A 14,081-nucleotide genomic window follows, 5' to 3' on the forward strand; every position below is an offset into this window, starting at 1 on the left:
CATTCTGAATCCCTTAAGGAAACCTCTGGACATTTAGTATACCTGGACAAAACATAAACACCTATTTTTCTTTTTCTTTTCTTTTTTTCTTTCTTTTTTTTTTGAGACGGCGTCTTGCTCTGTTGCCCAGGCTGGAGTGCAGTAGTGCAATCTCAGCTCACTGCAACCTCCGCCTCCTGGGTTCAAACTATTCTCCTGCCTCAGCCCCCTGAGTAGCTGGGATTACAGGCAGCCACCACCACGCCCGCATAATTTTTGTATTTTTAGTAGAGGTGGGGTTTCACCATGTTGGCCAGACTGGTTGCGAACCTATTTTTCCCTTGAAGCATATTCCCAGGCTTTTCACTATATTTCTCAACTGCTAGATATTAGATTTTGCGTATCCCCAAAGTCAGTCTACTTCTATATGCTTTGTAGCGTCTGATACACTGATTCTTTGCAGTGGCTTAGGGGGCGGATATTACATAGAATTGGGAAAACTATCCCTTTGATTGGATTTTGGTGTCACATTACGGAATTCCTTTAGTTTTCTCTGCTTTCTCCTTTCAAAAACATAATTCTCCATAAAGCCAGTTTAATGATTTCTGCACATACAATAATACCTTCCAGCACACAGTGGGCCTAACATCTAGAGGGCTTGACTGGGGTGTCCAGTGAGTGAAGACTTCTGTTGGCCGGGCACGGTGGCTCAAGCCTGTAATCGCAGCACTTTGGGAGGCCGAGACGGGCGGATCACGAGGTCAGGAGATCGAGACCATCCTGGCTAACACGGTGAAACCCCGTCTCTACTAAAAAATACAAAAAACTAGCCGGGCGAGGTGGCAGGCGCCTGTGGTCCCAGCTACTCGGGAGGCTGAGGCAGGAGAATGGCGTAAACCCGGGAGGTGGAGCTTGCAGTGAGCTGAGATCTGGCCACTGCACTCCAGCCTGGGCGACAGAGCAAGACTCTGTCTCAAAAAAAAAAAAAAAAAAAAAAAAAAAGACTTCTGTTATGGAAAAATAATGAGGTATGGGCTTTTTATTGTAAAATCCCCCTTGGAATATCAGTTCTCACTATTGTTTTTCAACTTACTCAAAACTAAAGAAGTCCTTACAGTGAACCCTTAAATATAATGAATTCTGTTAAAATAATTGTTTATACTCTATAATTCAAAATCAGTGTCCTTGTTAATATCCAGAAGGTTGATGCTGAACCCAAGCCGTTTTAGAAAAGAGAATAAAACAATAACCATGATTGATAATATGTAGGAGTAGTGTACTTCCTTTTCCCTAATTTATTTTCCAGGTTAATATATGCTAATAGACTTATAAGAATAAGTTTTCCTTTCTCCCCAGTTTGGTCCTATGATGTAGTGGCAATGACCTGCCCTTCCATCAGCACACGCTGTGCACATGCATGGACACTAACACGTGTGTACTTGCACACACTTGCCTATTTCGTGATAAGGACTTACGTTAGCTTGCTGGCTTTCATGCTAATTGTTTGTATGTTTCTCCATGATAATTACCACCTCCTAACATACTACCTATTTACTTATGTATCGTATGTGTCTTGTGTGCTTTCTTCCTTAGGCACTAGAATGTAATTTCCATTGTGGGGATTGACTTCTGTTTATTTGTTCATTGCTTTGTAATCAGTGCCTGGAAGAGTATCGGTCACAATGCAAACATTTGACAAGTATTTGTAAAAGGCATGAATGAATCATACACTAGGTGTCTAACAGTAGGCATTTAGCACTAGGAAGGAAGCCCACCACTACTGTGGTTAAAAAGAAGGAAGTGTTACCAACTACTCAGCTTCTGACCTCCCCTTTCTAATGTAGGGGTTTCTTTAAATTTATTCTTTCTAGCAGGACTGAGATAGTTAACAAGAAATGTTAGCCATTCCTGGCTGGTGACTTCATCTGCCAGTCCCTGCCCTGCCTTTTGACCTGAAGAAAGTCTAGGCAGAAGGATGGCATCTCAGGGCATCATCCATGCAGAGCGAGGGTGATGAGACCTACAGTAGCCTCCAGTCTGTGACAAGGGTTCAGGCCAGATCCCCTTTGAGAACATTCTGAACTTTAGAATTCTCAAAACCTTTGTCTTTTAAAAGAAAGGAATATCTTCTTTTCAATTATCTATATGAAAAGAGAAAATGAACTCTGTAATTCTTTATTGATATTAGAAAAATAAAAAGTAAGTTATTTTACATTGACGGTTGCCAGGAACATCAGCTCCCTTCTGCACAGCATTAGATAATAAGTGTTTTATTTTCATTTTTAGCCACAATATATGTAAAAAATAACATATATCAGTTACAGACTGATATGATTTGGCTTTGTGCCCACCCAAATCTCATCTTGAATTCCCATGTGATGTGGGAGGGACCCGGTGGGAGATAATTGAATCATGAGGGGAAGTCTTCCCCGTGCTGTTCTCATGATAGTGAATAAATCTCACAAGATCTGATTGTTTTATAAAGAGGAGTTCCCCTGCATGAGTTCTCTCTTCTCTTGCCTGCCACCATGTGAGACGTGACTTTCACCTTCCACCTTGATTATGAGGCCTCCCCAGGCACGTGGAACTGTGAGTTCAAAAAAACCTCTTTCTTTTGTAAATTGCCCAGTCTCAGGCATGTCTTTATCAGCAATGTGAAAACAGACTAATAAATGGACTTAATATCAAAGCGAAATGATAATTATAAATGTGTGTGTTGTTTATGACTGTGTTACAATTTGATTCTTATATGGCCACCAAATCCTTTAACTTTAGAAAGCATAACTACATACTTTGACAGACATTAACCAACAAATTTATCCTTAAATTACTCACCTACATCAAAGATCCTCCTTCAGAGAAGGGAACAATGTGTGTGTATACAGGGAATAGAGGAGGAGAGTCATGTTTTCTTGCACACTTGCAGCATAAAAGGATAATATTTTCAGTGGTGAATTATTCTGAAATTTTGGGGCAAAAGTGTTACTTAGAAGATTCCCTTTGAATTTTCTGGGCAATTGGTATAGTATATATCAGTCTCTTTTGCAGTAGTCTTGAAAGCCTACTTATTTTGTTCAGGAAGCCTTTTAAAAAAATTTAAGGAGATTTAAGAGCCTATTAGCAAATCACAAAAACATTTGTAGTATCATATTTCTATTAATTTATTAAGAGAAAAAGGGGAATTTCCAGGTATTTGAAGTTTCATATTTACTTCAAAGTTTGCTTCAAGGAGATGGACTAGAGAAAATCAGACTTTAAAGTTAGACAAGGAAATGAATGACATAAACATGAAAACAAAAAGATAGGGGATATCTGTTTCCAGCCATGATAAGATAATTGGAAGAGAGCTTGTTCTCTTATTGTTAACAACTGGGCAAGGCTGGGTGTGGTGGCTCATGTCTGTAATCCTAGCACTTCGGGAGACTGAGGTGAGTGGATCACTTGAACCCAGGAGTTCAAGACCAGCCTGGGCAAAATGAAGAAACCCCATCTCTACAAAAATTAGCCTAATGTGGTGGCATGCACCTGGAGTCCCAGCTATGCTGGAGGCTGAGGCGGGAGATTGCTCGAGCCTGGGAGGCTGAGGCTGCAGTGAGTAGTGATCATGCTGCTGCACTTAAGCCTGGGCAACAGAGTGAGACCTTGTCTCAGGAAAAAAAAAAAAAAAAAAAAAAAAAAAGGAAGAAAGAAAAAGAAAAAATGGGACAAAATGTGTCAAACAATGATTTTCAGGCACCAGACAACAGACAGTGAAGAATTATGATCCCTCAAAGACAGAAAACAAATGAAGCGAGTCCTATAATCATACTCATTTTCTTCATGGAGACATTTTCCAAACCACAGAATATGAAGGTAAATCTAGGCAGAGCATGGCATTTTCTTTACAGGGCAGAGTTTAGGAGGTCTGGGCAGGCTAAAATACGTGAGTCAAAGTGCCAGAGTAGAAGGAACCGTGGAGATAAAGCACTTCCTAAATCTGCACGGGGCCCCTTTTAGCTTGTCTCTAAATACCTAGTCATGTCTGTGTAAGGTAAATGTCCATGAAGTCAGGCTTTGCAAAGTTTGACCAGAGAATCTATTACTAAATACTTAGCCACATATGGCACATGCAGAGGATGAAGCTCTATGAGACAAGGCAGAGCATAACCAGAGAGGTATACACTAAATCTCCAGCAATCTCACAGGGCTGGGAGATGTTTAAGTTTTGACCAGGCAGAATGTAGATTCCTCATTGAAAACCTGGGAGATTCAGTAGAAACCCCAGAGAGTTGTGCCTAATAGTAGGGCAAAGCTAGCCTAGAACTAAAGACTACTCTAGATTCATCCTAAGAAGTCCTAAAAATGAGCTTTGAAAAGACCAACCTGATACACAGATAACTTTGTCATATCCAATAGTATTAAGAGAAAGCAACAAAAGCTAGTACTCAACAACATATATTCTATAAGAAGTATCCAATAAAAATGCACCAGACATGTGAAGAAGGAAAATGTGACCATAACTGGGATGAAATTAATCCATACAAACTCACAGCCAGCCTCTATGATGGTCCCCAATTTTTATCACCTCCTGGTATTTATTACTTTGATCTTTGCACATTGAATTAGAACTGGTCTGTGTGACCAGTGGAGTAGCAGATATGATTCTGTGTGGCATCCTAAGCTAGAGCATAAAGGACATTTCATCTTCCATTCTCTTGGACTACTAGGTCCAGGGGAATCCAGCAGCTGTCAGGGGCCCATATGGAGAGGAACTGGGGTCTCCCACAAATAGCCAGCACAATTTGAGAGTCATGTGAGTTAGCCATCTTGAAAATGGATCTGATTCCAGCCCCAGTCAAACCTTCAGATGTGTGCATTCTCAGCTGACATCTGACTAAATTTCATGAGAAACTTCAAGATAGTAAAAACCATTAAGGCCGAGCATGGTGGCTCACGTTTGTAATCCCAGCACTCTGGGAGGCCGAGGTGGTGGATCACTTGAGGTCAGGAGTTCAAGATCAGCCTGGCCAACATGGTGAAACTCCGTCTCTACTAAAAATACAAAAATTAGCCAGGCATGGAGGTGTGTGTCTGTAATCCCAGCTCTTTGGGAGGTTGAGGCAGGTTGATCACCTGAGGTTGGGAGTTTGAGACCAGTCTGGCCAACATGGTGAAACCCCATCTCTACTAAAAATACAAAAATTAGCCAGACACGGTGGGGCGTGCCTGTAATCCCAGCTACTCAGGTGGCTGAGGCAGGAGAATCGCTTGAACCCGGCAGGCGGAGTTTGCAGCAGTGAGCCGAGATTGCGCCACTGCACTCCAGCCTGGGTGGTGACAGAGTGACATTCCATTTCAAAAAAAAAAAGATGTGGCCATATTTGGAGGGTATTATTCTGCCTCTCAAAGTTGTTAAAATAATTAATTAAAAAAACTGATGAAGTACTTTGTAATGGTTGGACCGGGCTGACAATACCTGAACACATTAGTGAATTTTACCATCTTAAACAGACAGAGTCAGTCATTAAGCACCTCCTGTCATATTGGATTGAAAGCTCACAATGCCACCTTGCAAAAACAACCAGCAAACAAAACCAAGCACACATCTGATCAAACCTATCTTACCCATGTCAAGAGGTCAGAGGAATGTGCTGAAACAACATAATGCAATCAACAAAAGCCAAAATGTAGGATTCTAACTCTACAGGACAAATGACCTGGTTTCTTTAACAAATAAACTACAAGAGGGGGAAATAAAAAGAGGAGGGAGAATTTGTAGACTAAGAGTCTTAAGAAACACACTAACTATGGACTTTGTTTTGATTCTCATCAAGCAAAGGTATTTTAAAAAACATGACTTGAGAAATTTTTAAAATACACACTAAATTTTGTTTAGGGCAGTTTCAGGTTCACGGTGAAGTTGAGCAGAAAGTACAGTGAATTCCCATAGAGCCCCTGCCCCCTGACCTTCCCATTTGTTACAGTAGATGAATTTACATTCACACATTATTATCACCTGAATCCCATAGTTTATGTTAGGGTTTACTCTTGGTATTGTACATTCTATGGGTTTTGACAAATGCAAAATGACATGTGTCTACCATTATAATATTGTACAGAACAGTTTCACTGTCCTAAAACTCCTCTGTGCTCAGCCTATTTATCCCTCCCTCTCCCAAACCCCTGGCAACAATGGATCTTTTCACTGTCTCCAAAGTTTTGCCTTTTCCAGAATGTCCTACTGTAGGAGTCATACAATATGTAGGCTTTTCAGATTGGCTTCTTTCACTTCATAAGATATATTTAAAGTTCCTTCATGTCTTTCATGGCTTGAGAGCTTATTTCTTTTTAGCATGGAATTTTACATATATATATATGATTATATAATAATAATAATAATATATGTACCACGGTTTACCCATTTGCCTGTTGAAGGATGTCTTGCTTGCTTCCAAGTTCTAGAAATTACAAATAAAGCTGCTATAAACACCTGTATGCAGGTTTTTGTGTGGGCACAAGTTTTCAGCACATCTGGCCAAATACCAAGGAATGAGATTGCACAACGATCTTATGCAAGAAGATAGGCCAGAGCTGGGATTGGACCTCTTTGGGATCTGCTGTGGGATGGAGGCTGCAGAGCCCAAATCGAAGAATCAGAGGGGCACTTTGTTTTCCAGCAGGTTTCAGCACAGACGGGACAGTTACCTGACGGCAGCAGGAGCTGAGACCAGGCCTCTTTGGAATGTGCTGTGAGACAGAAGTTGGCAAAACTATCAGGGAAGCTCAGGCTCTTGGGCTGTGAGATATGGGCGAGTGTCCCTCTGGGTCCTTGCGTGGGCAGTTCTGAGCTGGGCCTCAGCTGAGGGGGTCTAGAGCTGAGCCACAGAGCAACTTTCAGGTTCACTGCCAGAACTGATGTCAGCAGGCAGGTGAGCCTTTCCATCAAGGCTCAGTATGTACTGAGTATTGTACAATTCCTCCTGGACTTTTGGAAGACGGTTTTGGTTGCAGGCTCAAGGTCAAACAGGGCTGTAGTCAAGGCCCTTCTGGGACTGGGCCATTTCTGTGCTAGAACTTGGGAGCACACTCAGTGGATTAGCTACCTGGCTGTTGGTCTGCAATCTCAAAATGACCCTCATAGGTCTTGGGATCAGCTGGGGTTTCACAAACTCCAACCCGAATAATGAGGCTCCTGCAGAGTGACTTTTGACTGTGAATAGGTATAGAATCCTCATTGGGGGACAGGAGCACGTTACCTTCTATTCCACCATCTTACTAATGTCCAATTATACTTCTTTTAAAACAATTTTAAATGCTTGCCCTAGAGTTTGTAACACACATTTACAACGAATACAAGTCTACTTTCAAATAACATCATTCTGCTTCACTGGTAGTGAAAATATCTTGTAAGAGTAACATATTCCTAATTCTGTCCTTCATTCCTTTAATCATTTCTGCTATTTGTTTCACTTATGTATAAGCTATAATTGCCAAATAGATTGTTGCTATTTTTATTTTGAACAAACTGTTATCTGTTCAATCAGATAAGAACAAAAAATAAAAATTTTCATTTTACCTTCACTTATTCCTTCTACAGTGCTCTTCCTTTCTTTATGTAGATATGAGTTCCCAACCTATATCATTTTCCTCCTTTCCAAAGAACATTAAGATTTCTTGCAAGGCAGGTCTACTGCCAATAAATCCCCTCAATTTTTGTCTCTTTCACTTTTGAAGGATAATTTTGCAGGATACAAAATGCTAGGTTGGTGTTCTGAACTCTCAACACTCTAAATATTTCATGCCACTCTCTTCTTGCTTGGATAGTTTCTGAGGATGAGTTGAATGTAATTCTTATCTTTACTCCTCAATAGGTAAAGTAGTTTTCTCCTTTAGATTCTTTCATATTTTTCTCTTTGTTTTTCTGATGTTTGAATATGAGATGCTTGGTGTAGTATTATTATTATAATTACTGATATTGTTCCTGTTTGGTATTCTCCGAGCTTCCTGGGTCTGTGGTTTGGTGTCTGACATCAATTTGGGGAGATTTTAAGTCATTATTGCTTCAGCAATTTCTTCCGTTCCCTTCTCTCTTTCTTCTCCTTCTGGTATTCTCATTATACATGTGTTACAACTTTTGTAGTTATCCCACAGTTCTTTGACAGCCTGTTCTTTTTTTCCCCCAGTCTTTTTTTTCTTTGCTTTTCAGTTTGAGAAGTCTTATGGATATATCCTCAAGCTTAGAAATTCTTTCCTCAGCTGTGTCCAGTCTGTCAATAAGCCTACTGAGGGCATTCTTCATTTCTGTTACAATTCCATTTCTTTTGGATTATGTCTTAGAATTCCATGTCTGCTTACATTACTCTTTTATTCTTGCATGTTTTTGTGAAGGAGGTTTACTGTGTACTGGTTTATCAAGTCGTCTGAGTCCAGTGAGACAAAACGTACTCATATGCAACAAGCTACATTAAGTGGATTTATTACTTGTGGATAGGCAACAAGGGAGAGCAGATGCCTGGGATTCATTGTGAGTCAGTCCTCCCAAGGCTCAGAAAGCTTCCTGGGATGGATGAAGCCTTAACTGTGAGTGCCTTACTTGTACTGCAGCTGAGGGACTCCAGAAAGCAACTCACCCTGGGTTTTATATCCCAGGGGCAACATTGGGGTATAAAAGCTGTAGCCCTTGGCTGCATATAACATCCCTTTCCTCATTTGATTGTTCCACATTGGGCTGAAGCACTGATGGACATTCTGTTTTTAGAATGGGGCTGGAATGAGCCTGAGCTATTCTGGCAAACTCCCCCTCATCTCAAGGTGTTGCATTCCCAGCACATACTACAGTTCTTCTTGAGTACTGTGAGGGAGTAAGGGAAGAGGAAGAATGGGGTTGGTCCAAGGACACCTAGAGAACTGTCCTGTAGTGCACCTCACCTCACTTCCACAAGATATTACCCTTAGCAAAACCAGTCCATATCATATGCTTACCAACCATATGCCCAGATCTGGAGGTGGAGGTTTGTCTCATCAGATTCATGTAACATCTTGACTGACACATCTTCATTCAGTGCAACACCTTTGGGCCATAGCCAGAATACATTTCACTAGGCTCAGGAGGACTACAACCACAAGCATGACCAAGCCTTCCTGGAGTAGTGACCTAGCCCAGAATCCAAACAATCTAGGTAAGAAGTTGCCAAAGAGGTGAAAGAGGAATTCTTCAGGTGTTTCCACTGTCTGTGGCCAGTGAACCTGCTTCTGAATCTTCTTCACTTGTGTTTCCACCATACCTGTGGTATTAATCCAGGTACGGCAGGCAGTACTGCCAATTGCATGCACTCCTCCCAGTTGGATTAAAAGAAAGTCTAGATAACTTCTGTCATCCGAAACAGCCTTCCTGAGGGAGCTGAGGGATGTCTGCTGGGCGGTCAAGGCAGTGACAGTGGAGGAAGCCATATCTGCCATGGTCAGGGACAGATTTCTTATTGCTTTTTCCTGAGCACTGACTCTGATGCATGGTCTCAAAGATCTCATAAAGGACATAAGCCCAGAGTCAGTTCTACCTCCTGGAAGGTTCCTAGTAAGTCTGGTGTATGGCTTTGGGCTGCAGGCCCAAATGGGGGCATCTCATTATTCCCAGGGGTGGTATCTTGGGGTACCCCCAGCATATGCAACATGCAAGATCCCTTTGTCTGACAGATTTTCAGGCATGACAATGCCCATCCTGTGGGTTACTGCCAGACCATCTGCAGAGAAAGATGTAGCCCTTGGCTATACATAACATCCCTTTCCTCATTTTATTGTTCAATGGCCCATACATAGGGATAGATGCACTGGCTTTCACCAACCAAGTCCGATTGATGGCATAGTTGCATGAGCTCAGTTTCTTCCATACAATATTGTTCATGAATCCTACACAGAGGGCTAGCGGTAGTCTAGTCTTTGCTTTCATTATCACTACTGGGACAGTTCTAGTCCATGTAATCAGAGGAGTGTGTCCATGAAAGTACCTGCCCACCAAGGTTTTTTTAGTTGTGGTTGTGACATTTTGCCACAGAGTCAGTTAATAGGGCACTTCCGGTTCCCTGTCATGTGGCAGGTGCCAGATCCTTGCTCAGTAAGCCATGCTCAGGTGACAATACTCAGGGAATAATGGTTGATACAGTTTGGTTGTGTCCCCGCCCAAATCTTGAACTGTAGCTCCCATAATTCCCATGTGTCATGGGAGGTAATTGAATCATGAGGGCGGGTTTTTTCCTGTGCTGTTTTCATGATAGTGAATGAGTCTCATGAGATCTGATGGTTTTATAAAGGGGAGTTCCCCTGCACACGTTCTCTCTCTTGCCTGCCGCCATGTAAGACGTGCCTTTCTTCTCTTTCACCTTCTGTCATCATTGTGAGGCTTCCCCAGCCATGGAACTGGAATTCATTAAACCACTTTTTCTTTATAAATTACCCAGACTTGGGTATGTCTTTATTAGCAGCGTGAGAACAGATTAACGGTTTAGTTTACCACTGGCAGGAGAGAATTACTGTGGTCTGTGACAGGAGGAGGTCCAGGGTGGCAGATCCAACACTTTGTCAGGTTGCCTGCCATGGCCACAGCTTGAAAGAGCCCACCAAAGCCCACCAAAGACACACTCAAGGCTTCTGCTGCCACATCCTTGTGGAAAAGCAGACTGACAGGTTCGTGCCCCACCCCTACCCCTCCCAGGGGGCCCAGGTGTTTCCTACCCATCAGATAAGAATTGGGCTGAGGTGGTATAGTGACCTAGCCTGTCTGTCCCTATCCTGAGGCTGCCACCTCCGAGGGCACCCCTTGCCCTTGCTGCTTAACCCAGACCTTTTGTCCTCATTTGTCCAGTGTAGGAAGAGAGAGCGTGTCCTGTACAAACTTAATATGCCTGATGATACTGCCTGCTTGACTGGAAGGATCAGATGTCCCTAGTGCCCCTAGAGGGACCCTAGCACCCTTGTATTCCTTGGTTTTGTCACCCACCCTTGTGGAATCACATAGAGGGAAGGGGAGGCACCAAGAGGAAGCATTGCCTCCAGATTAGAGTCAGAAAGCCCCCTGTCTGGGGGTACTGTGGCAGCCTGAACTGCAAACCACCCACAGGATATGCTTTCTAAAGTGAAAAAAGAAGAATTGTTGAAAACATGAGGATTTTTCAGGCTCAGGCCAATCAGGCAGCTGCCTGGTCCACCACCACCCTTACCTAGTTCAGTGTTTCTCAACGCGTGTTGCAATGCTGTGTTTTCCTTGTGTTTAGTGCCTACATTGCCCTAGTCAGGTGGGGGTACCACCCCACCAGCAGGTTGTCTTGATGTTCTCTCTTCAGTTGCTGTGTGAATCAGCTGTTCCATCATTTAATGGTTTCACTGGCCTGTGCATAACAGGCTGCATGGAAAGCCCATCATATCCTCTGATCATATCCTCTGAAAGTGTAACCTGTGTCATGTTGCTTGGGCAGTGAAGTATGTTGTTTGGTTAACGGGACATCTCACGGAGTATCCAAAAAACATGACATGTTATCTCAAGGGTGGCTATGGTATTCTTAGTGTCCACATGGGTGACATGTATTTGTCCCTTCAAGACAGGAAGCTGTTGGCATAGTCCTTGTCCTCACACAGGGGATCCTTTAGTAGCCTAGTCACTCAGCCACCATTCTCCTGACAATTTAACCAGGCTGCTGGCAATGGCCTGTGAAAATGTAGCAATATGGTGGTAGGGGTGGCCTGCTTGGCCATCACCACTGCAGGTATTTTGGCCGGTTGGTTGGAACATCTGTATTCAGTCTGAGTCAAAAGATGGCCATCCACCTTTGCAGCCCAATGAACCCTATCTGCTTTTAGTTTTACAGAGCCATCACTAAATGATGCCATATTTTTGGAAGGCATGTGTTTGAATCTTGAGCCTTAGGTAGCTACAGGAAGAGCTACAGCATCCCCTGTGAGCAGCTTAGTCTCTTCTGGGAATACAGCCATTTGTTCATGGAGACTACTAGTGCCACTAGAGAGATCTAGCACCCTGGTATTCCTTGGTCCTGTCCCCTAGCCTTGTGCAATCCCATAGAGGAGAAGTACCCTAGGGAAGCATCGCCTTGGTGGGCATACCCCAAGGGAGCTACAGCATCCCCTTCACTTCCTGCTGGACTGGAGTGATTAGCCAGAGGTTAAAGCTTTGAGTTTTCGCAGCTCTTTTCTGAGTATGTGTCCTGCCCTGAGCATGTGCATGGCTTTAAAATTCCCAGTATATGGATCACCTGAGGTCAGGAGTTCAAGACCAACCTGGCCAACATGGCAAAACCCCATCTCTACTAAAAATATAAAACTTAGCTGGGCGTGGTGGTGCCCGTCTATAGTCCCAGCTACTCAGGAGGCTGAGGCAGGAGAATCGCTTGAACCTGGGAGGCAAAGGTTGCAGAGCGCCAAGATCACTCTATTGCACTCCAGCCTGGGTGACAGAGTAAGACTCTGTCTCAAAGCCAAAAAAAAAAAAAAAAAAAATCCCGGTATATAAAGGTGCTTTTGAATGCCTTATTTTGACAAAGAAACTCTTGGCCCAGCCTGTCCTCCCTGGCTTATAGGGCACTATTAAATACCTCGACAGTAATGTTTTGCCCCTGATGCTTGTGGGCTGTTCATTTGGCTTACGATGTTTTAAGGAAATTCTTGCCAACTTTTCACCATGAGTGAGTTCTGGGGAAGGTAAAACAAGCATAAGTGCTTTGTGTCAGTCTTCTGATAGCTCGTAGACATGTTTAAACAGACAAACTCTCTGTGAATGAGGTCTTTTCTCCCTCTGGAACTAGGAATCTGGGTCCCACACCTGGTAGGAATGAATGTAGGCTACCTTTTTTTTTTTTTTTTTTGAGACAGAATCTTGCTCTGTCACCTAGGCTGGAGTGCGGTAGTGCGATCTCAGCTCACTGCAACCTCTGCCTCCCAGGTCTTAAGTGATTCTCCTGCTTCAGTCTCCCAGGTCTTAAGTGATTCTCCTGCTTCAGTCTCCGAGTAGCTGGAATTACAGGTGTGCATGCCACCAGGCCTGGCTAATTTTTGTATTTTTAGTAGAGATGGGGTTTCACCATGTTGGCCAAGCTGGTCTTGAACTCCTGACCTCAGGTGATCCACCCCCCTCTTGGCCTCCCAAAGTGTTGGGATTACAGACCTGAGCCACCCTGCCTGGCCTAGGCTACCTTCTTAGGACCACCATCACTATCAAGCCAGGGAGGGGGGTGTGAGACAAAGGCAAATAAAAATGCCACAAAGTTTTCCCACCATTTTTAAGTTGCTTTTTTTCTGATTTGGTGTCCACTTGGTTGGTGTAAACCTTGGACTATTTTTCAGAGTTTAATTAGAATATTTTCTAACAGTTTTTGCTTTTTTCAATTTTTTAAAAAAATTTTTGTGGTGAAATGGGCTCTCGGAGCTACATTCTACCCTGTTTATGCTGACATCACCCCAAATATTTTTGGTGAGGAAAAGAAACTAATTTGTAATTGACGTCTAGGAGAGAGAACGAAGGAGCGGGAGCCACTGATTGCAAAACAGGAAAAACATGACTAAAGCCTTTAGGCAAGATCATATTTAAATAGCTAACATTTCTAATCATTAATAAAACTTCTACACTGTTGCTGTTTTTCACTTTTCCCATTCCATTGGTGTGACGAGTTAAATTCAAGGCCCAAAACCAACAAGTTCCAGGGTAAAAGTGAATTGCTTTGTTACAGTATAGTTTTATTATGATGAATACCTTCTTTAAAAAAACAATATTGGTTTATAGAGTTTAAGATAAAAAAGTAACAAAGCGTTGGTATGGTGGCTTACACCTGTAATCCCAGCAGTTTGGGAGGCTGAGGCAGACGAATTGCTTGAGGCCAAGAGTTCAAGACCAGCCTGGACAGCACAGAAAGACCCTGTCTCTTAAAAAAAAATTAAAACAAAAAATTAGTCAGATGTAATGGCATGACTGTATTCCCAGCTACTTGGAGGCTGAGACAGGAGGATCACATGAGCCCGGGAGTTTTGGGCATAGTGAGCTATGATCGCACCATTGCACTCCAGCTTGAGTGACAGGGCGCAAATCTGTCTCAAAAAAAAAAAAAAAAAAAGAACATAACAAA

This window comes from Chlorocebus sabaeus, chromosome 9, assembly GCF_047675955.1.
Source record: "Chlorocebus sabaeus isolate Y175 chromosome 9, mChlSab1.0.hap1, whole genome shotgun sequence".
NCBI lineage: Eukaryota > Metazoa > Chordata > Mammalia > Primates > Cercopithecidae > Chlorocebus > Chlorocebus sabaeus.